The sequence below is a fragment of the Sitophilus oryzae genome, unplaced genomic scaffold (genome assembly GCF_002938485.1).
Source record: "Sitophilus oryzae breed Bouriz unplaced genomic scaffold, Soryzae_2.0 scaffold_1521_pilon_pilon, whole genome shotgun sequence".
Lineage (NCBI taxonomy): Eukaryota > Metazoa > Arthropoda > Insecta > Coleoptera > Curculionidae > Sitophilus > Sitophilus oryzae.
The window spans coordinates 1,521,060-1,544,366 of NW_022146194.1; the positions used below are offsets into that span (position 1 = coordinate 1,521,060).

Genomic DNA, 23,307 nt, shown 5'->3' on the forward strand with positions numbered 1-23,307 from the left:
TTCATTTGAGAATAGGCTTGGTATACATTCTCCGCCAGTGCTGCCACCATCGCAGAATATCGTAAACAATCGATATATACAAATACACGGGTTTAAATAGCGAGTATACGAAAAATTTATTATTTAATTATTCTAAATGTGTTAGGAAATATAATTTGTGAAAATTCTAAAAATAAAAATAAGAAAGTAAATATTTTCATATCTTCAGAAGGTCTAACTTGTATTATAATTTATTATTCAAGCTAATAAATCTTTTTAGATGAGTTCAACTACGGTAGCGAACATAGTTTTACGCACGGTTTTGCTAATGGGGACATAACTGAGGCTATTTCTGCTATAACGACTATACAGGTTGGTCCGAATTGTATTCCGGAAACTTCGGCAGCATATTCTGCAGATAAAGATAGGTAAAAAAGTTTGTATAAATGTATGTCCTAAAATACTTAGTTTCGGAGATACAGGGTGTAGAAATTTCATTTTTATTTCGATATTTTCCAAATAAAGTAACGTCAATATTTAGATGAAAATTGGTGTCTGGGAATTTTTTGACATGAGAAATTTGATTTTGATGTCAATATGACTCCTACTGGTAGAGGGCACCACCTACATGTGTTTTAACTGTTTTGAAGCGTAATAACTTTTCGTCCGTACCTGTATAAATCTACCGAGGGTAAAAAATATACATCTCTGTGATTTGCTGTATAGTAGTAAATATCTCTTTGTAAAAATCGCTACGAGTAACCGTTCTCAAGATATTTAGAATGAAAATAGTCAATACATGCCATTATTAACGAAAAATAACCACGTTGAGTAGATATAGTCTGTGAAACAAATAACTTTGAACTTGACAGTTCCCGCGGGCTTTTCTAGTGTATATTTTATTAGGTTAGCAACTTGCGGCCATGCTGATGCAATGCCGTTTCTAATGAAGAGAACAGCTTTAGAGCGAGATTTATGACGTCACGCTAGTTAGTTGTAGAATACATGAACATAATTATTCCTCGTATATGTAATTTTTTGGATTATATTCGACACTATTTTTTTTATACGACACAACACTGATGAAGGCTATAAACGTTAGCTATGACGTTTTTTTGAAACTAAAAAAAATAATGAAAAACCAAATGAAAACTTAATCAGCGTTTTCCCGAATCTAAATCCCAAGAAAATCAAAAATTTTAGAATAATTTTACATATAAAATGACAGCGATCTTTATTTCATAGCCGTCGCTGACGCCTTTTTTTCTATGATATTGTATTATTTGCAAATATAATTTTTCGAACATTGATGCTTGCAAAATATACATATAAATTTTGTGAATGCAAATAATAATATATCACTATTAGTAGATACTGAATGTTGTTTGTTAAATTAGATTGATTTTCAAACCCCAAAATTTAAAAATATTTACATTTTACCCATTATCTTATGTATCTATTCATTATTTGTATATTGTAAAACATTTGCTGCATTTGTATGGTTCATAGTTTATTTGCCAAAGTATTTATTACTATAAATAGGTATATATATAGGTATATATATATATATATATATATATATATATATATATATATATATATATATATATATATATATATAATATATATATATATATATATATATATATATATATATATATATATATATATATATATATATATATATATATATATATATATATATATATATATATATATATTGTATTTATTAACTATATATTATGTATATTTCATGTAAACTATATCATTTTTAAAATACAAACCAAAAAATATGAGGAATAATTAAGTTTACCGTGTATTCTACAACATATTTATTAATCCGTGTTATCTAACTAGCGTGACGTCATAAATCTCTGCCCGAGGCTGTTCTATTAGAGACGGCATTGGTCTGATATTTAGAAATGTCAAAGGCTGATGACATTTTACTTTTGTCAATTATGACATTTCGCGTTAATTTTTGCAAGAAGAGGAAGAACTGTCACTTGTTTTATTATTTTCCTTTTCTATATCACGAAAGTAAAAAGAGTTACCTATCTGATTCGTTCAGGCATTCATTTTAAAGAATATCAGTAACTTTTTGGACAGAGGGATTTTATATTTGCCATGTTGGTAAAAAATAACGGTCAAAATTCAAAGTTATTCATTTTATAGACTATAGTTATTTCACTGAAATAATAAATTTGGGAAATTTTTATTTTTTTAAATTAATCATATTTTTCCTGCAAAAAAAATTATGATAAAACAGTTTTTGTTGAACTTTTGGTACAAAAACATTTCAAATTTATGATTTCAGTCTATTTAGTCAACATGTTTATGTCAATGATGACAGTATTGATAATTTTGATTCCAAATATCTCGAGAACCATTACTCGTAGCGATTTTTACCAAGAGATCTTTTTTACGCAAAAAAACATCGTAAATGTATATTTTTCACTCACTAGATTTATACAGGTGCGGACAAAAAGTTATTAGTCTTCAAAACCAGTTAAAAATATGTAGGTGGCGCCCTCACTTCAGAAATTATTTGGAAAAAATCGAAATAAAAATGAAACTTCTACACCCTGTATCTCTGAAACTAAGCATTTAAGAACATATATTTATACGAACTTTTTTACTTATTTTTATTTGCAGAATATACTGCCGAAGTTTCCGGAATACAGTTCGGACCACTCTGTATATGTCACAACACAACCAAGATGCGACGCCTAGTTCGAATCCTTTTTCGCTTATTTTTACTACCCGAAACAGCGTTACAACGCGCAAACCTCGTACCTGAGTGTTTTATAGTCTCAATAACTGCACAAGCAAAAAAGTAAAATACTTAAAAATATTATAACAAATCCACGATTTCAATATTATTTTAATATGATCAACATGAGGGTAGCGGAAACTGTAATCCGTCTAGAAAGTATCCGGAATTTTATATTTTTCCTAATTTTAATGTATTTTTTTCTGTAACACTCTAAGACAACAGTAATCAATCACGTAGGTTGTGCCCATGGTACAAAGAATACAAGGTATGATATTGCGCAGGTTGGTCATTACGTCATAGGTGATAACCGGCACCGTTGGTCGGCAAGCTCTGCGCGCCAATTTCAAATTGTCAAACAGATTGTGTCATCTGTGAAATTTGATTGTGTCAAAATGTGAAAATAATTTTTCAAATGTCAAGCTCGATGTCAAAACATAACTTTTGGGGTTATGTCCTAATTCTTCCCTATTTTAGGTCTTTTTTTATTAGTGGCAATTGGACAATATGGATATTTTTTTGTATGGCGTATGCCGTCACAGGTGGTATGCGCAAACTTAACGAAATTGGAGCCGCTATCGATCATACCTTGTTTTCTTTGTACCATGGGTTGTGCCGATAGTAGGTTATGACCAAAATCGCATGGCAACACCATCTGTCAAATATTGTCGATTGTAAACCGGCTTAAGATTTGAGAAATAATGTCGTAATTAAAAAAAAGGGAAATGGTGGAATATTTGTATAGAAAAGGTGTTCGAAACGTTAAAAAATTAGTGCAATTGACTGAACTCGGAAAAAGTGCAGTATGTATGAGACAATAAAGAGGATAAAAAATGACACAGATATGAAGCATGGACCAGTTTCAGGAAGACCGCGTAAGATTCGCAAAAAAAAAATTAAACGCTTTAGTGGCATTAGAATGACAGAATCCGCGTCTAGGGTTTCGCAAATTGGCTAATTTGGAAGTCAGCAAAAATTAAAAGTGTGTCCAGAAACCGTCCGCATGTCACTGAAAAGACACGACTACATATCAAGGAAGCCAAAAAAATCCCTGCAATAACACCTCTACAAAGGCAGCGAAGAATGGATTTTTGTCAATGTTTTCAAGAAGATAATTTTAATGTTTTTATTTCTGACGAAAGTTATTACCAGCTTGGTGGAAACCACCTAAAAATCCTATCAAAAGAAAATGTTACCGTTCAAGTTTCAAAATTTCCCGCTAAAATAATGGTTTGGGGAGCAATATCTCAGCGTGGTGCTAAACCTCTGTGTATAGTTGATGGAACTGTTAATAGTGCAAAATATTGCGATATTTTTAATGGTTTTGTTCTTGAGACGGCTCATGTTTTATATCCAGAGGGTGGCATTTTCAGCAGGATAATGCAAGATGCCATACGTCTGCCTATACTCAAGCTTGGATGCAAGAATACCATTTGGCAACAATTCCATGGCCAGTAGCTTCATCAGACGTTAGTCCGATTGAAAACATATGGGAACTAATGAAGATTGAAGTGGAACGAGCAGCTCCACGAAATAAACAAGATTTGTTTCGCTCAGTTTTACAGACCTGGACTACGCCACTGAACATTATTGTGTGGACCTAGTTTCGGGTGTACCTGGACGTTTAGTTAAAGTGTTTGGACTTAGATGGAGGCTGTATAAGTAAATAAAATTAATAATTTGTTATAATTTTTTAAACTCAAGTCCTAAAAATATATATCGATAATTGTAATTTTGCTTTCTTTTTTCCAGATACTTTCTAGACGGACTACATATACTGATAATTTTTGATTTTTGCCGTTGAAGCGCTGCGGTCGGAACTTATAGAAATCAACTGAAATGCACCAAGCCTATTGTGACAGAAATCTACAAGCAGGGGCGTGGAAAGATCGAAAACAGTTTAATCTAGACAACGTCGTCAATGTCAAAATATCTTTAAAATTCCCACACAATATATTATACACCTTTTTAAACTTATTACGCATCATATTCTCCTAAAATATCTAAGATAACTTTAACAAGAGCGGTCAGAACAATGAATGAATGAAGAAATAATTAGCACATTCGGAAACATGCAACGTCACACATCAAACATCTCAAACGCAAACTCAGAACCGATCGAAAACACTTTAAAATTACAACCTGTCCTGTTTTTTTTGAAAACAACACGATATTTCAAAAAGCATTAACTTTTCCTGAACCATCCACTCGAAAAAAAACATATTAAGATTAAAAACCGCCACTTTAGACGCTTAGACTCGATTAGAAATTCATCAAATTTCTTTTCGGGCGACAGGTGGCTATTATTATACTAATTATAAAGGCCAGAAAACCGTAAATTTTCGAAAATAAATGGGAAAAATGGGGCTCTTCGGTGCGGTGAATTCATTTAGGCTTTAAGTGTTAGAGAGGATTATTAGTGGGTTTTGAAAAAAGGCGTTTTATAGGTAAGGCTGGCGGTTGATTGTGTGTTAGGTGTGATATTTTCGGTTGGTCTTGTATGGGTTTGGAAGATTTAACAAGGCAATAACGTTTAGAAAAAGGCGGATAATGATTACTTTATCGATATTATTAGTTTACTCATTTGAATACTTATATGATGGGTTTACTGTAACAAATAATACCAACAGACAAATTTTACTGTACAAAATAAAGGTTCCAAGAATATACAGACCCAAAATAGTTATTAATGATACAAGTTCGATACCAACATCATAATGAAACGCGTGTAACGTTAAGTTACTTAGTTACACTAGTTTCATTAAAAATTTCGTATCGAACGTGTATTATTCAAAATTTAATCTACGACGGCGACGCGACACGAGGGACGATCCAAAGAGATTTGATTTAATTTTAAATATCAGAGAGATCCTCATAAAAATTAAAATTCAAAATTATCAGGTGCCCATATTAGTCGACGCCGTGGTAACCCAGCTTGTTGATTGTTTCCATTTTGACTTTGACAACTCAATTATTGATATTCAATTTTGTGTTAAACGTTCAGTTTTAGCAAAAAGCAAAAAATAATATTAATATGGGTGATTCTGATTCTGAAAGTGTCCCTTCGGATATTGAAGGCATTGCGCAAAACGTTGTCGATTCCCTACTTCCCGAAAAATCAAGACAAACGTACGAGCAAGCCTATGTAAAACTGGAAGATTGGTGTAAAGGGAAAGGAATCAAGAATAGTAGTAACGAAAAGGTTCTCCTGGCATATTTTGAACATCTTTCAAAACATGGGAAGGCTTCATCACTTTGGGTATATTATTCCATGCTACGTTCAGTTATATCAGTGAAGAAAAATACAGATATTAGTAAGTACGTCCATTTAATTGCATTTCTAAAAAGAAAATCGAGAATTTTAAGAAAAGAAGACACAACTCGTTTTTTCGTTGGAAGCTGATGATCAAACTTATTTCCTGACAAAAGTTTCATTGATTCAAAGATGAAGGACAATGCATTCATGTCATTATTCCATTTATGAAAACAAAGATATCACGAGATTTTTTTATAACGAAAGGGAATGTTGAAGGAATAAATATGGTGGAAATGGTTCGAAGATATATAGCTATGCGGCCAAGCAACACAGAACATACTCGATTTTTTATGGGGTACAGAAATGGAAAATGTATTAAGCAACCCGTTGGCATTAATACTTTAGGGAATATGCCGTATAAAATAGCATTGTTCCTAAGTCTTCCAAATCCACAACAATACACTGGACGTTGTTTCCGTAGATCGTCTGCGTCATTGCTTGCAGATTCAGGAGTGGATTTATTAACTGTTAAAAGACATGGTGGTTGGCGCTCTAACACAGTGGCAGAGAGCTATATAGAAAATTCCAAACAAAATAAGAAAAAAGTGTCATGTAATATTTTGGGTAACATTTCTGGCAATGATGGGTCTTCAACAAGTTCAAGCACTCAGGAAATAAATTTACTTTCTAAAAATTCAACTCACCTGTCATCGTCCTGAATTAATTTAACCAATTGTACTGATATTATAATTAATGTTTACAATAAATAAACGTATTTAGGTACCTTTTTTGCTTGTTTCTTATTTTAAAATTTGCGTGTTATTATGAATTCATAATAGCACTAGTGCTATTATGAAAGCCATATAATGACATTCAAATGACAATGTTAAATGTGTCATAATGACATTGTCGTAGATTAAATATATTAACGAAGATTTTTTATATAGTTCATATCAATTGAACTTTTAGTCACGTGATTAAACTTAACCGGCACAGCGTTGCGCACTTTTACATATTTTCTTTTAATCAAAATATTTTAGGAAACAAAAATAAATTAATTATTAAATTAATTTAAATTGATATAATATCTCCCATTATTGTATTATTGTGGATAAATATTATTTAGTCTACTGTATTTTTATTCACCCATTGTTTTTTTTGTAGAATCAAGTAAAACAATAATTTAAAAAAATATACTAATGCAAAATGCATATTTTGCTTCAAATTTTCGTCTCTTCGGAGACCTTTCTTTTTGTCATGGCGAAAGTCATTTAATTCTTCGTGAGGTTGCGTGCGTGTGACAGCACGGCCGTCAACCTTTGACAGTTGACAGGTTTCGTGGAAGTGATGATCGCGCGGATCACGGAGGGGGCGTTAGTCCTAAATTAACGGATTTCGTGATTTAATTTTCAAAGGTGGGAAGAAAGCGTTTTGCGGTTGAAGCTTTTTTGTTTTTTATATTTGCTTGAAAAGCAGTAGCGTCACTGTCTATTATTTTATAATCTTAAAAAATTATTTAATTCATTTTAGGGACCCGTACCTCAAAAGAAAAAAAACTATAGTTACCTTTGCTGGCTAGATATTTTTACACAAATGAAGAAGGAAATCTATATATACTAAATATATAAAATCCTTAAGTGACTCACTGGTTAATCACGATCCTGCTCAAACCACTCAACGTAAGAAGCTCAATTTTGGCATACAGGTTGATTCTAGGGTGTACAGGTTCGATAAGAAGGGATTTTTCGAAATTCCAGTTCCAAGGGGGTGAAACCACCTCTCAAATATTACAATATTTTTTATTTAAAAAACGGTCAAGTTTCCGAAAAAACGCTTAAACACGTGTATTTTATTTTGTCTTTTACATATCTTAAGATTTTTTAAAAATGTATACAGGGTGTTTCGAAAAATCTGGTCATTGATTAATCACGATCCTGCTTAAAGCGCTTGACGTAAAAAGCTGATTTTTGGAAAACAGATTAACTTTAGGGTGTAGAGGTTCGATAAGAAGGGATTTTTCGAAACTCGAATTCTAAAGGGGTGAAACTATCCCTCAAATATTAGAATATTTTTTATTTAAAAACCGGTGAGTTTTTCGGAAAAACTCTTAAACACATATGTTTTATTTTGTTGTTTTACATATTTTAAGATTTTTTAAAAATTTATACAGGGTGTTTCATAAAATATGACCATTGAGTAATCACGATTCTGCTTAAACTGCTTGATGTTTAAAGCTGATTTTTGGCAAACGGATTGACTGTGGAGTGTAGAGGTTGGATAAGGAGAGGTTTCTCGAATCTCAAATTCCAAGAGGGTGAAAACGCCCCTCAAATATTACAATATTTGTTATTTAAAAAACGGTTAGTCTTTCGGGAAAACGCTTGGACACGCATAATTTATTTTGTTTTTTAAAATTGATTAACCACGATTCTGCTTAAACTGCTTGACGTAAAAAGCTTATTTTTGGCAAACTGATTTTTCGAAAATCAAATTCCAACGATTTGAAACTACCCCTCAAATATTACCAAGTTATATAATAATATCGCCATATTGTTTTTTCTCATGCTGACATAAATATGAGAAAATTTTATCCAGTTTTTATGTTAATGGAAATTCTTGCTTTGCTTTATCATCACCATTACAAATAATTAATTCGACGCGAAGGAAGTCACGGGTACACACTAGTAATATATATTTTTTTCGGCCACAAACCCCCTTTACCCGACCCCTGAGAGCAACCCGAACAGTACAGCGTAATAGACTCTTAAAATGACGTATTTATATTGTCAATCCCGTGGCAAAAAATAATACTTTTGTGACGTTTGAAAAAAATAGTATTTTCACGCGTTCTATTCTCCTTCCCCAAACAGTGACTTGTCACAACATCATTACGCCAGTTAACCGGCCAATTACCGGGCACTTTTTTTCACCCACCGGTCAAACAGAAGGCCTTAATAAGCCGTTAAAAATGCATTAACAGGCGATGATTTGGCGTTTTCTCCACGGCCCAAAATCGGACCTTGGCGGCCCTTAGGTCGTGTAAAGATCGCTAATCGCTCGTGTACTCGAGTTTCCCATTACGCAGAACCGGCGTTTTATTCGCTCACTTCCGGCAAACCGGAGGATGATAGGGGAAGTGGAGAGATAGGCGGGAAATTTAAAGCTAACAACAACGGCGTTAACTTGGTTCTGTGGTCGTTTAGTAATTAATAAAATGGCTGAGACAAGATCGAGAACGGGAACTGTTATAGAATTGTGTTTTCTTGGCCGGTGGAGGTTAACTAATTAAAATGTTATGGTACCACTGCGTTTCGATAGGTCTAATATTTTGAAATTTATTAATGGTGTATTTTGGGAGGATCTTTTAAATTTTAGTAATAACAAGACAGCCAAAGATATTTTAATTCGTTACAAAACTTAAGAGTCCATTTCACTAGTCCAAAAAAGTAGCAAAATAAGCGTTCGGAATTTAGCGTTTTATGTAAAATTGGCTAGGTATTTTTACACAAGTGAAGAAGGAAATTAAAGGGGAAAGATTATACTATATCTGTATTGTAGCACATTTTTAGACAATTTCTTTATTTTTAAGATTTTAATGGTCAAACAATGAAATTGCGAGTGAATTAATTTCGGGAGACGTTAATGTAATTTTATCGTCCTGTATAAAACAATATTTTTTTTCCATAGCGAGATACGTTTTAAAAAATATTCAGAAATTATTGTTTCAAGGAATTTATTACGAGTAGAAAAATATTGTGCTGGGTTGGCGTTAGTTTCTATGTAGTTTGACAAATAAATAAAGCTGTCTCTTTAGTTAATAATAATAATAATAATAATAAATGTTTTTATTTAGTACCCAAGAAAAACAAATTTCAAAATATCATAATAAAAGATGCGGCGAGATGTAGCACAATGCTACTCCATCTAACCGCACTATTAAATATAAGCTTAACAACTAAATTCTAAGCCTAAGTTTTTTCGTGAGCAGTAATTAATGATACTAAGAGATTATAGAAAACAATAATATGATAGCAAAGGCGAGCATTAAATGAACAAACTAAAAACAGAAATAAATATAAGTTATTTTAAAATGATATTCTCGACGAAATTAAATACTTCTCTCATTCATATAATGACGCTTGACAGCTTTCCTGAATGAGCCAACAGAGGGCCTGCACAATACACTATTTGGTAAACCATTAAATACCTTTACAGCAGAATAACTAAATGAGCCTCGAAACTTGGAAGTTCTATGTTTAGGTACAACAAAATTTCAGGAGTTACGTGTTGCCCGACCGTGGATACTATTATTAGCAATTAATTTGTCATACAAATATTTAGGGAGTTGGCTGTGACGAACTTTATAAACAAGAGTAGCTAAGTGAACATTGAATCGTTCGTTCAATGTTACCCAGTTGGGCGCCTCTAACAATGGGGTGACAGGGTCAAATTTTCTTTTGCCAAAACTAAACTTTAAGCAGGCATTTTGAAGCTTTTGTAGGCTATATCTATTTCTTTGTGTAATGGCTGGCCAGAATAAAACATCACTATAGGAGATCATAGATAACACCAAAGAATTAGTTAACTTTAACTTAATATCAGTAGATAGAATATTTGCATGCATGTAAAGTACTTTTAATTTATAATAAGCTTTTTGCAGAACGCTGGACACATGATTTTCAAATTTAAGTTGGTTGTCCAACAATATGCCTAAGTTTATTTCACAGCTTGAAGGTACAACTAGTGTGCCATCAATAATAACTTCCATACATTGATGATCAGGCATGCCAAATAACAACAATTTGGATTTGCTTCCATTGAGTAACAGTTTGTGAGATTTAGACACCTTTACAATCGTATCAAGATCTGAATTAATATTTCTTAAGGCTTTATTCACATTAGATAATTGAAAAGAGTGGTATATTTGGGTGTCGTCAGCGTATTGATGAGATTTACAAACAGTTAAAAATTCACTAAAGTCGCAGGTGTACAAAGAAAATAATAAAGGTCCTAGTAAAGGTCCTAGTAATAGTCCTAGTTGTCAGTTTTGAGTCAATATTTTTTGATTGCCTTTCATGTCGATTGCTGATTGAATTGGAGCCAGAAATGGCTCAAAATGAAATAAGTAAATTACCAACAGATATTCAGGCTGAGGCGACAAACGCCATATCCGAATTTCTTCCGTTTAAATCCCGAATAACTTATGAAAAGGAATACAAAAATTTTCAAAAATGGAAGCAATTAAAAAACGTGCGAGAAGAAATAAAGTTTTTAACCTATCCTGGCTGTTAAAGTATCATTTAATCTACCCTTGCGGTTAAAGTACTATTTTATCTACTATTTTTGATAGATATAAGGCAATTTTAACAGTTGCTATGGAACAAAATAAATACTATGGACGATAATGGACCCACAGAACGTTTCTGATTTACTAATCGTGGCTCCAGTATTATTCACCTCTAGAACTGTAACATTTCCCATACTTTCCGCACACAATGTAACAAAAAACTACGGTTAATGGGCCACCGTAGACGCGCATATCGGCCGCGGCAGCGTACCGACCACCGTAAAAAAAGAGCAAGGCGTGTTAACAAGATAGAGATAGCCGATAAGTCGGGGTTATTAAGGAATAATTAAAAGTCCCGAGTAATGGAGCGAATTAAAGAGGCAGTTAAGTAATTTCGCGATATTAGCGGCCGACGGACCGACGGGCTACCGTTATGCAAATAAGAAACGGAGGAAATTCTGTTCTTTGCCGTATCGGCATTCCGTAAAACTTACGAGGGATGACCAATTATTTCATCATTTCTCATTTTACTAACGTGTACCCGCGACTTCGTTCGCGTCGAATTAATCATTTGTAATGTAATGCCTCTTACGCAAGATACAGGGTGTTAAAATTTTTGAAAAATTAAAGATATTCTTTAATATTACAGTTGAGGGTTGGAACCTTTGGTGTTACACAGCAAAATAAAATTACACTAAATCACCACAATACACCAAAACACTTTTACTTTTACACTCGACGCGCGTTTCGCTAACCATGTTAGCATCATCAGCAGATGATTATAAACTAAACCAGTCAGGTAAACCTGGTTTTTCCAGTTTATAATCATCTGCTGATGATGCTAACATGGTTAGCGAAACGCGCGTCCAGTGTAAAAGTAAAAGTGTCTTGGTGTATTGTGGTGATTTAGTGTAATTTTATTTTGCTTTTTTTTATTCTTTAATAGATTTTTAACAGTTGACGGTATCGTTATAAAATTTCATTATAGGAATCTACCTAACAGAGACACTTTAAATGTAAAAAGAAGAGGTTTTAGTTTCAACCAGTGGCGTAGCTGTGATAGGCATGAGGTAATTTAAAAAAAAAATAGTACGCCACTGATAAAAATAAAAATTTCGGAGTTTTTTTATTTACTCGGTTTATTTCCAAGAAAAAATGTCTCTTGCAATTTTCTCCTATCTAACACCATTTTGTCACAATTAAAATAAATATTTTTTTTAATGATAATCTTAAATACAACGAATTATTGTAACTAGAGGGCAGAAACACATGTGCATCGTTAGCTCCCTTCATCTTGGGTAACTTTAGTACTTTTTACTATTAGCACTAAATAAATTTTTAAAAAATTATAAATTTAAAGTAGAATTTTTTTTATTGTTAATAATAAAATTCGTAGTTTTAAGGTAGTTATAATAATTCGCATATTTAAGGTTCTCATTAAAAAAATATTTATTTTTAAATTGTGACAAAATGGTGTTAGATAGAAGAAAGTTGCAATAGACATTTTTTCTTTGAAATAAACCGAGTAAATAAAAAAACTCCGAAATTTTTATTTTTATCAATAGCGTACTATTTTTTTTTTTGAAAATATTAGACGATGCGTATCACAGCTACGCCACTGGTTGAAACTAAAACCTCTTCTTTTTTACATTTAAAGTGTCTCTGTTAGGCAGACTCCTACAATAAAATTTTATAACGATACTTTCAACTGTTAAAAAACTGTTAAAGAATATCTTTAATTTTTGAAAAACTTCAACATCCTATATCTTGCGTAAGAGGCATTTCCGACCCATAGTGTGCTATATCAAAATTAATATTTCGACGTCCCCTATCATTCCTCGAAAGCATGACCGACTTACAGGGATCACCCTGTATATATCGTTCTTCTGGCAATATGCCAAGCCCAGTTCCATTTGAGTTTTTTAAGCAGATAAGCAGATATATTACATATAAACTGGATAAAATTTTCTCACATTTATGTCAGCATGAGAAAAAACAATATGGCGGTATTATTATATAACTTGGTAATATTTGAGGGGTAGTTTCATCTTGTTGGAATTTGACTTTCGAAAAATTCGTTTGCCAAAAATAAATATTTCAAAATATGTAAAATTTCTAAAATTTCAAAATTTCCAATAAAAAATTTCAAAATATGTAAAACACAAAATAAATTATGCATGCAACAATGCAGCATGAGAAAAAACAATATGGCGATATTATTATATTTTATTTACTTGGTAATATTTGAGGGGTAGTTTCAAATCGTTGGAATTTGATTTTCGAAAAATCAGTTTGCCAAAAATAAGCTTTTTACGTCAAGCAGTTTAAGCAGAATCGTGGTTAATCAATTACCCAACTTTTTGGAACCCCCTGTATGATTTTTAAAAAAATTCAAAATATCTAAAAAACAAAATAAATTATGCGTGTCCAAGCGTTTTCCCGAAAGACTAACCGTTTTTTAAATAACGAACCTTGTAATATTTGAGGGGCGTTTTCACCCTTTTAGAATTCTAGATTCGAGAAACCCTTCCTTATCGGGCCTCTACACCCCTCAGTCAATCCGTTTGCCAAAAATCAGCTTTAAACGTCAAGCAGTTTAAGCAGAATCGTGAATGCTCAATGGTCATATTTTATGAAACACCCTGTATAAATTTTTAAAAATCTTAAAATATGTAAAACAACAAAATAAAATATACGTGTTTAAGAGTTTTTCCGAAAAACTCACCTGTTTTTAAATAAAAAATATTCTAATATTTGAGGGGTTCTTCCACCCCCTTAGAATTCGAGTTTCGAAAAATCCCTTCTTATCGAACCTCTACACCCTAAAGTCAATCCGTTTTCCAAAAATCAGCTTTTTACGTCAAGCGCTTTAAGCAGGATCGTGATTAATCAATGACCCAATATTTCGAAATACCCTGTATAAATTTTTATTTTTATAAAATAAAATATACCTGTTTAAGCGTTTTTTCGGAAACTTGACCGTTTTTAAATAAAAAATATTCACCCCCTTTACCACCATGGAACTGGAATTTCGAAAAATCCCTTCTTATCGAACCTCTACACTCTAGAACCAACCTGTATGCCAGAATTGAGCTTCTTACGTTGAGTGGTTTGAGCAGGATCGTGATTAGTCAGTGAGTCAGTCACTTAAAAGGATTTTATATATTAGTGTTACGTTATAGTTAGGTTAGGTCCAGTCCACACGGGTCCGCAACATTAGTATAGATCATCATCATTTTCACCTTATTCAACCATTTCCAATCAGAGCTGCAACAAGTCAGTTTTGAAAAAGAAGTCCTCTATTTTAACTTAATTCTTCTGTTGATTTCTGGTACTAGAGTTCCCGATCTATATATTAGTTTTCCCAAATATATTTATTCTTCTATTTCCAGTGTTGTGTTATTTATAGAATGTTTTTCTGTCGACTAATTCATTGTACATTGCTTTACTTTTTGCTAAATTCATTTTGAGAAGTATTTTACTTCTGGCTGTATCCACAAATAAATGTACAAATATAAAATCGTTTTGAATCAATTTGTATTAAAAAAACAGCCCTGGTATAGAGGTAATAAATAATATGCGTTCCACACATCCGTCCGGTGCTCGAACGTGTGAGTGTGTGTGTTCGGCTTACGAATTTAAAAATGGTCGACATCTGGACAATAAACTCGGGAATTATTAGCTTAAAAAAGGTAATGAGTTAAGCAGATGTAGGGCTATTAACATATTACGGGTCGTGTCAATCTTTTTTTATTGTTTTCTACACATTTCTTTTTATGCAGTTATTTTAACTATACAGACTAAAAATCACTACCTGTGTTATTTTTGTAGTGAAATAGAAGTAGGAACTCACAGGTATTAACAATTTAAAAATAAACTGAGAATGGCTAAAACGTAAATACAACGGCTTGTCGTTTTCATACCATTCATTCTGAGACCCTATCCCCAGGGATAGTACGATTGGATTGTTAAGTGTTTATAACCATTTTGGCGGCATTGAGGAAACACGTGACTTCCGTTATGCTCTTCCCGGCAACATTTTCAAGATCTACGAAGCTCTAGCTTCCGAGGTAAGGTTTCCGGGTCCTATACAATGGCGGACAGCGGCATAAAAAATGTAGTACAGTTTCCTCTTGTTTCGGCTGTTTGCAGATTTAGCAAGCTTCGTTAAAAGCCGTTCGATGCTCCATTTAGAAACACCTCACTGTAGTATTCAGCAATAAAATGAACCGGAAAAGAAAAACCTCTGCAAAGTAAAGTACACAAGTTTGAGACATGATGGAACCATTTGGTTCTTAAGAGTTGTCTAAGATGTCTCCGTTGCAACTTGTGTAATGCGTTCATGTGTCGGTGGTACGGCACCCAGGTTTCTCCTCCATATAACATGATGGGAATTATTATTGCCCAGTACACTGCTCATGTAACGATTGTAGAAAACCCTGTCTTTTAATTTCCAGAATGCTCTTGAGGCGCTGCTAATCCTGGGCTGAATTTCAGAGTCGATATTGGCCTTTTCCGAAATCAAACTGCCGAAGTGGGTAATTGAATTCCGCTACATATTTCAATAGTTCTTCTCCGATTTTTATAACATTGTTGTGATCTTCCGGGGGAGTGCACATGTTTTAGTTTTATCGATGTTCAGCTTAAGTCCCAAAGCCTCGTATGCCCAGGAGAAAGGAGGACACAAGACATAACACATACATGGGTACCTATTATTAAAATTAAACACACAAAAGTAGGTATCTAAAGAGCAATTTCAGTTTTAATGCGGAGTGATATATTAAAGGCCTCCCATTCTGGAGGTGTCTTACGTCAACTGATTTATCGATCGTATCAAAGCTTTCACGTTGATATCGATTATCTATGTAAATGTAAGCGGCCGCTTGTAAATTCAACATATCGTCCGCTTTATCGTATGTCATTTATACAGCTGCCCGTGTAAAGCGTGACCACGCGCTCTATCTAGAACAATTTGTTCTGGAGGCTTTTCGGGGCCCCAAGTGACACTTATTTTTATTGATTCGGCGGCACCCCGGACGCACACCTGCAGGTGCCTCGCAATCAACGAGATTTCGTTTAATGGATTTTAAAACCCTTGTATGAAAATTTATTTTCTTTTGGCTTTGTGCGGGGTAAAAATTCAAGGCCGTGACACACGAGCTAGTGGGATGAAATGTGGTAAGGATAGCACGATCGCAATTATAAAATAAAACATCTTCTTGGACTGGCATTGTCTGTTTAAATTAAGCATGTTTCTCTCAGATGTTATACTGATGAATATGAAGTGAACAGTTAACATTTTATAATAGTGATATATCTGACCGAAATGTTATGTATTGGTATTCTTGGACAACCACTGGAGGGACATCTTCAGATGTGTTATCATGCGCATCTAAAATATGAATCATAGAAATAAGATAATTGTTCAAATATATCTAACAACCTAACTGTTTTAAACTTACCTGGCTTACCTACAATATCAGCTTTAACTTCTTTGATCAGCTTTAATGATGAAATTTTGGTAAATTCTCTGATGAAACTTTATATCACTTTTTACAACTTACAACAACGACGAGAACAAACATTTTCCGCGAGGTTTTCCAGAGAATTTCGATCACATAACCTCACATCAACATCAACCACAACCACAGAAGATAACTGTCACGCCTGTCAATCGTCATATTTGCGCCTAGAAATTAAATCAGGATAATGTTTTCATTTCCGTTAAGATTATACCATATTTCTGTTATATTATACCAGATTATACTCTCCTTTTTCATGATTATCGCCTACTCTAGAAAAAAAACGAGATAAATAGAAAAAATTAAATTTAAAATTTCTAATCATTTCTAATGTCATTTTAGAGACGTCCTAAAGATGTTTTATTTCGTCATCTTATGAATATCTTTAAATACCATATTTCTGTAATATTATACCAGATTATACTCTCCTTTTTTATGATTATCGCCTACTCTAGAAAAAAAACGAGATAAATAGAAAAAATTTAATTTAAAATTTCTAATCATTTCTAATGTCATTTTAGAGACGTCCTAAAGATGTTTTATTTCGTCATCTTAAAAATGATCTCCAAAATTAACATCATTTAAAATGATGTCCAAAAGTTGTCTTATTTTAGTCTTTAGGCGTTAAGATCTAATTAAGATATAAAAAAGACGTCTTTAAGATATTATGTGCTGTCTGGGAAGCTACTTATCGTATAACTTTGGGAAAACAATTATAGTCCATCCATATAATTTTTATGAATTTCTTTGTTAATTATACATAGGTAGTTCTCAGATTAAAATGTTCGAAAGTCGGAGAATCAACAATTTTATTAAAATTTCTAGGAATTTTGTGCCGCCATATTGATTTTAACAGTAAACGGCCAAATTTCGTATGGCCGAAAACTAGGGGTTTATTTCATGTAACGTCATTTAGTTATTAATTCAAGTTCGTCCTTGATTTCACTTGTTGTCGTGTTTTACCTGTTGTTTGTGTTATTTATATTTATATTATAAAGTTTATGTCGTTCGGGTTACTTTTCATAGAGCCCCGAAGGTGCGAATCTTAACAATATGCACTACTGGTCCAACTCTACCCTTGATGCAAGTAGTTCAGCACCAAGACCTTTGGTGGGTACATGTTTAGGCAAGAATTCTAGGATGGCAAATGATTGGATTTTTTTAATTATCTAAACTATCAGTTGCAGAATCAGCATCAGTTGTGCCGCTTATTTTGCTATGAATGTGTGGGGCTACTTGGATACCACTTACTTTAGTAGATAGAGTCGCTGGAGCGGCATATTTCCATGGCCAGCTAGGTCATCGCCATTCCATCGCCAGCCACATGGGTTTTAATTTATGGGATCGAATCAAGAACGAACATGGATACATAACAATTAAATGGTGTTAAAATTAGATTAAAATATATGTTTTGATATTTTGACATAACCAATTTACCTCTTTTTGTTTCCTAGCCTACCACTATAATGTTTAGACCATATAATCCTAAGCGGCAGCCTAACATGATTTGTTATCTTAATATCTCCGGTTAGATAGAAGATGCAAAGTTGCGGATTGAGCTGATATTTTGGAAATTTTGTGCTTTATTCAACTGTGCGAACAGAAATATAGCCTCCTATTTAATTTTTTTATGCAAAAGCGCAATATCTGTTATGATGTCAAACAGCGCCTTCTAGCTACCACGAAAAAAATTATGCAAACAAAATCTTAGGCAAGAAAGGAGATCATTAGGCAAGAAAAGCTCTTTTAAACGAGCCCTAGTTTGTTTAAATTGGCTAACCTAAAACAGAGTTATCCTTATTTTAATTAAAACGAGTTTAACCTTCCCCCACCACTTTATTTTACGAGAGAGCAAAATTACAAATTTCTCGATTATTACAATAGTAATATTTAAAATACCTGTTCACCTGCATATTTTTGAGAAAAACCCTGTTTTCTGATTGGGTATGAGAGAAACGCCCCCTAACGGACATTTTTCGAACTTGAAAATAATTTCCAGCTATTTCTCTTGATCGATTTACCTATTAGAATTTTTTTCCCAAAGTTATACGTTAAGTAGTTTCTGAGATACAGCCGGCGTCCATTCTTATTTGGCCACCCGGTACCAATATCCTCGGGTTGTGTGCTAGGAAGTAAATGTTCATGCATATTTTCATCGACAGTCTTGTAGCTTCTGAATAACGGGCTATGTAAAGCATCTAGCTCATTTGCTAGCTCAGAATTAGAGTTATTAGAGTTAAGTAACTCGAATTTTTATTGGAGGACATTGTCATATATATTTCAAACCAAAAATCAACGAGAATATTAGTATAATTTAAGAAAATTACTGTAAAAAATGTTGTTTCTATATTGCTTTAGTTCTAGCCAGTTACAGGCGCAGGAAGACATTAATGCTAATACGCTGATTACTCTATTTCATTCTAGCGCATCAAACGACACAAAAAATGGAACATTAAATATTTTAATCGTGTTTTTTCGTTTGTTCTCATTTAGTCCCTTTGACAATATGCAAGTAGCTGTTAAATTGACAAAAGCATCATTACCCTTCCGTGTTTTTTTTTTCTAATTTCATAATTATACTAGAGAAGAATGTAGATAATTTAAATTCTTTTATTTTTTGTATCTTTTTTGAAGTGAACTTCTTTACGCACGCTTGGAGAAGAAATTCAAGACCGTGACACACGAACTAACGTCACGACAAACGTCACGAAAAGTGGTAACGATCGAAAAAGTGGTAAACTAATGCGGAAGTAATATTTTATCAAAAATAAAAGACAGTCAGCTATAAAATTCCGGCTTCTGTAAACGCTGTAGGCTTAAAAATTTGTTTTATCTTAATTTAATGAAACAAACCAGCGAGTTTGGGTTTCTTCAGCTTCTTTATAAACGAAGAAATAAAAGGAATGAGAATGAGAATACTACACGTTATAACGTATGCATATTATTCGTTTTATATGTAAATGAAACGAGGTAAAGTTTATTTAATGGTGTTTCTAAATATCCCCTCAGTATTAATTTCGGGTAAAATACGAGTGAATTTTTGTCGTAATTAATTTTTATGAGCAAGCATCTTCCACTCGAACAGGTCTGTGGTTTGTTTTCTTTTATTTCACAGCCAGTTAACAGTTAATTCATAAAGAATTAGGTAATATTTTATCATTTTTATTGAACATAATACAAATACGATGGAAAAAAAAACAGTGTCAGCAATTATATGGGGAATGTCATCGATGTTCATTTGCAAGCCAACTAGAGGCCGTTTTTTTTTCGATCATAATGTATAATTTAGTGTAAAGTGCATTGAAAGACAAATGCAATGAATTTCATCCATATTTTATCTCTAAAAATTTATAAAATATTCATTTGTATGATGATTAAATTTTGTTTTCTACAGGGCGTATCAGAAATAAGTGCAAATATTCTAACTGGTAGTATATTTCGACCCCCAAAACAAGCCTATAAGGTTTTTTGAGCTAAAAAAATTTTTGAAAATTTTAAATTTTCTTGACATTTTAAAAAACTTTTTAGTGCCACTTGTTTATTCACTTGAGATTTCTCTACGGTGTATCTAAAGCTTGCTGTGTTGCCACCTCCTACATATTTATAAATTCACAGCAATTTTAAATTTCTATAGAAAAAAAATGTGGATTTAAAATTGTAAGATTGCTGAGTGAATGAGTGAAGCATGTATTTTCTTAGATTAAAAGAAGTTCATAGAGTGGCGATTAGAGGCAATAATTCAGAGTCAACATTTATTCATTCAGAAAAGTATTTAAAGTAGTGTGCGCTTTCCAAGGTGCCTTGTAAACCAGTGGTTCAAATGATCATGAAGACTTTATGAAAATAATGTTAGAAATGGAGACTGTTATTTTAGCTGTTATTATAATAGCATGTACAGGGTGGACCATTTTGGTTGTTTCTATAGGGTATCTAGGAAACCGTGTGAGAAATATTCAAATTTTGATACTGCAGTCTCGGGTTCTTCTTTTGAAAAAATCACAATGCCGCAAACGGATCGTGGCTATCTTGATCGGTTTCGAAGCTACAGGGGGATTTTCAAATTTTGTACTTTTTAAAGATGTTCGATAGTTTGTTTATTTCAACAACTAGGCAAAAATGAATTAAACGTTCTAAAGGCAGTTTTCTGTGTAGAATGCATTGGCGTAGTCAGACTTTTTTCGAAAAAAATATTTTTTTAGATATTAACCATACTTATGTTTTTTTAAATACAACCCCCTGTATATTTTTAAATTTCCTGATTCACTTTGCCATGGGTTTTTCGAAAATATATAACGCTATATATTTATTTCCACTATTAACTTTAAAATTCCAATTTATTTAAAGAAATCGACTTTCCTCTTGGTAGGACATGCCGAGTATTAAAGGAAACAAGCGAATATCTACTTTCAAATTAATCCATGTATAAGCAATTAAATAAAAATTCGAAAAATACGAACCAAATAAAAAATAAGTTTGACAAAAACAAAAGAACATATTTTAATACAAACTCAACAGGTTACTTCAATAGGGCTTCTCAGTTAATATAAAAAATAAAAACACAAAGACTACATTAAATGTTCAAACTGCTGTCCATTATTATCTAGACGGCACCGTCTCTGCACGCCGCCTCTAACTCTAACAGCATTTCGAATGTGTATGTTGGTTACACTTAGCAAAGCCACATCAAAACTATCTTGTAACTCTTCTAATAAATTTGCATTTCGATAAATTTCGTTTTTCAGAAATCCCCAGAGAAAGAAGTTTAAGAGAGTGATATCACGTGACCTAGGTGGCTAGGATTAAACTAGCTAGAACCTGACCTTTTAAAAATGGCTGGGTTTGGTTGCTCGCGGTCAAAATATAAATCAGCTGCCATTTGCTCATGTTTCTTAGACTCAATATAACATTCTAACATATTATATATTTCTCAATATTTTCAGATTTACTCATTTTTTCATTATTTAAAATACACACACATCAATCTGTTGAAATGAAATGTCACGCATCTATCAAAGGTATGTGCCGATCACCATGACAACCATTTACTTTGTTACTCGGCGCGGCTTACTATACTAACTGGATATTTTAAGAAAAATTTGAACTGTTGAGGTTAATAGTGTAAATAAATATAGAGTGTTATATATTTTTGAGAAGCCCATGCCAAGCTGAATCAGGGAATTTAAAAATATACAGGGGGTTCTATTTAAAAAAACAGATGTATAGTTAATATCTAAATAAATATTTTTTTCGAAAAAAGTCTGACTACGCCACTGCATCCTACACAGAAAAATGCCTTTAGAATGTATAATTCATTTTTGCGTAGTTGCTGAAATAAACAAACTATCGAACATCTTCAAAAAGTACACAATTTGAGAATCCCCCTGTATATAGCTTCGAAACCGATCAAGATAGCCACGATCGGTTTGCGGCATTGTGATTTTTTCAAAAAAAGAACCCGAGACTGCAGTATCAAAATTTGAATATTTCTTAGGGTTTCCTAGATACCCTATAGAAACAACCAAAATGGTCCACCCTGTACAAGCAGCACAGCGGACTGTATTTTAGTTAAGTGCGTGTATCGAAAAAGGGAACTGTCACAGTTACATCGATCTGTCATAAGTATCTTTTTTTAATGATCTAGTTAAGTTTTTTTTAACTCTGCTTTTTATCCTCAGGTGGAGTGATTTTCTGAATTATTTTTAAGCGTATACTTTCTTGCTCATGTGGCAACATAGGAACTCGAATAACCTGAAATCCGGTGATATCTGCCGACGGCGGCGGTTCTCAAAATGTTGCCATTATTTTTAAAAAATTTCAACTCGGTTATTATCAATTTGTTTTAAAAACGGTATAGAGAAAACATGTCTATTTTGACCAGATCTACCACTCCTAACAATATTTGCCCTTATTTCCCGGGACATCCTGTATAATATGTTGGCAACAATGATTTCAAACAGACGTCATCGACACCTACCATTCGTACATAACGAGCAAATCGCATGTCTATTCTTTTACTCAGACAAGGTAAAAAAGCCAATAATAATACTCTTCCCGACACTTTTTTCCATTATTATTCACTTTGTCCGCCGTTGTTGACACCTCTTCCTAAACAGAAGCTCCGCGGTAATTTCACAGAACGGGGTTGGAAAAAAACGCCGTAATAATAGCCACCTACGGGCTTTATACACTTTTTCAACTCGCACCAACTACGGCGACGCGTTTCATGTGTCGATTACAGTAATTTTCACATGTATTTAATGCCCTTTTTTTCGGTAGTGGTTGGAGTTGTTATTTCTTCGGGTGTGTGTGAGCTTGTGTGATGTCGTGACAGATGTCATTGTCGAGTTTTTCGGGCGGTTTCGTGCACGGCATCGGCGACACTTTCTAACCTCGTTTTTTTAGACCTTTTTTCTGTCTTAATGACTTTGGTCATTTAGGAGAGTTGAAAAAAAGGGTGGTAATAAAAATGATCGCGTTAGAAAAGACATTTTGT

General features: G+C 33.1%; 1 protein-coding gene across 1 annotated transcript in view; it reads right to left on the minus strand.

The window, feature by feature from the left end:
• Positions 1–23,307, minus strand: part of LOC115878738 (T-box transcription factor TBX20-like) — a 107,277-nt gene that overhangs the window by 34,720 nt on the left and 49,250 nt on the right. The window lies entirely within an intron of this gene.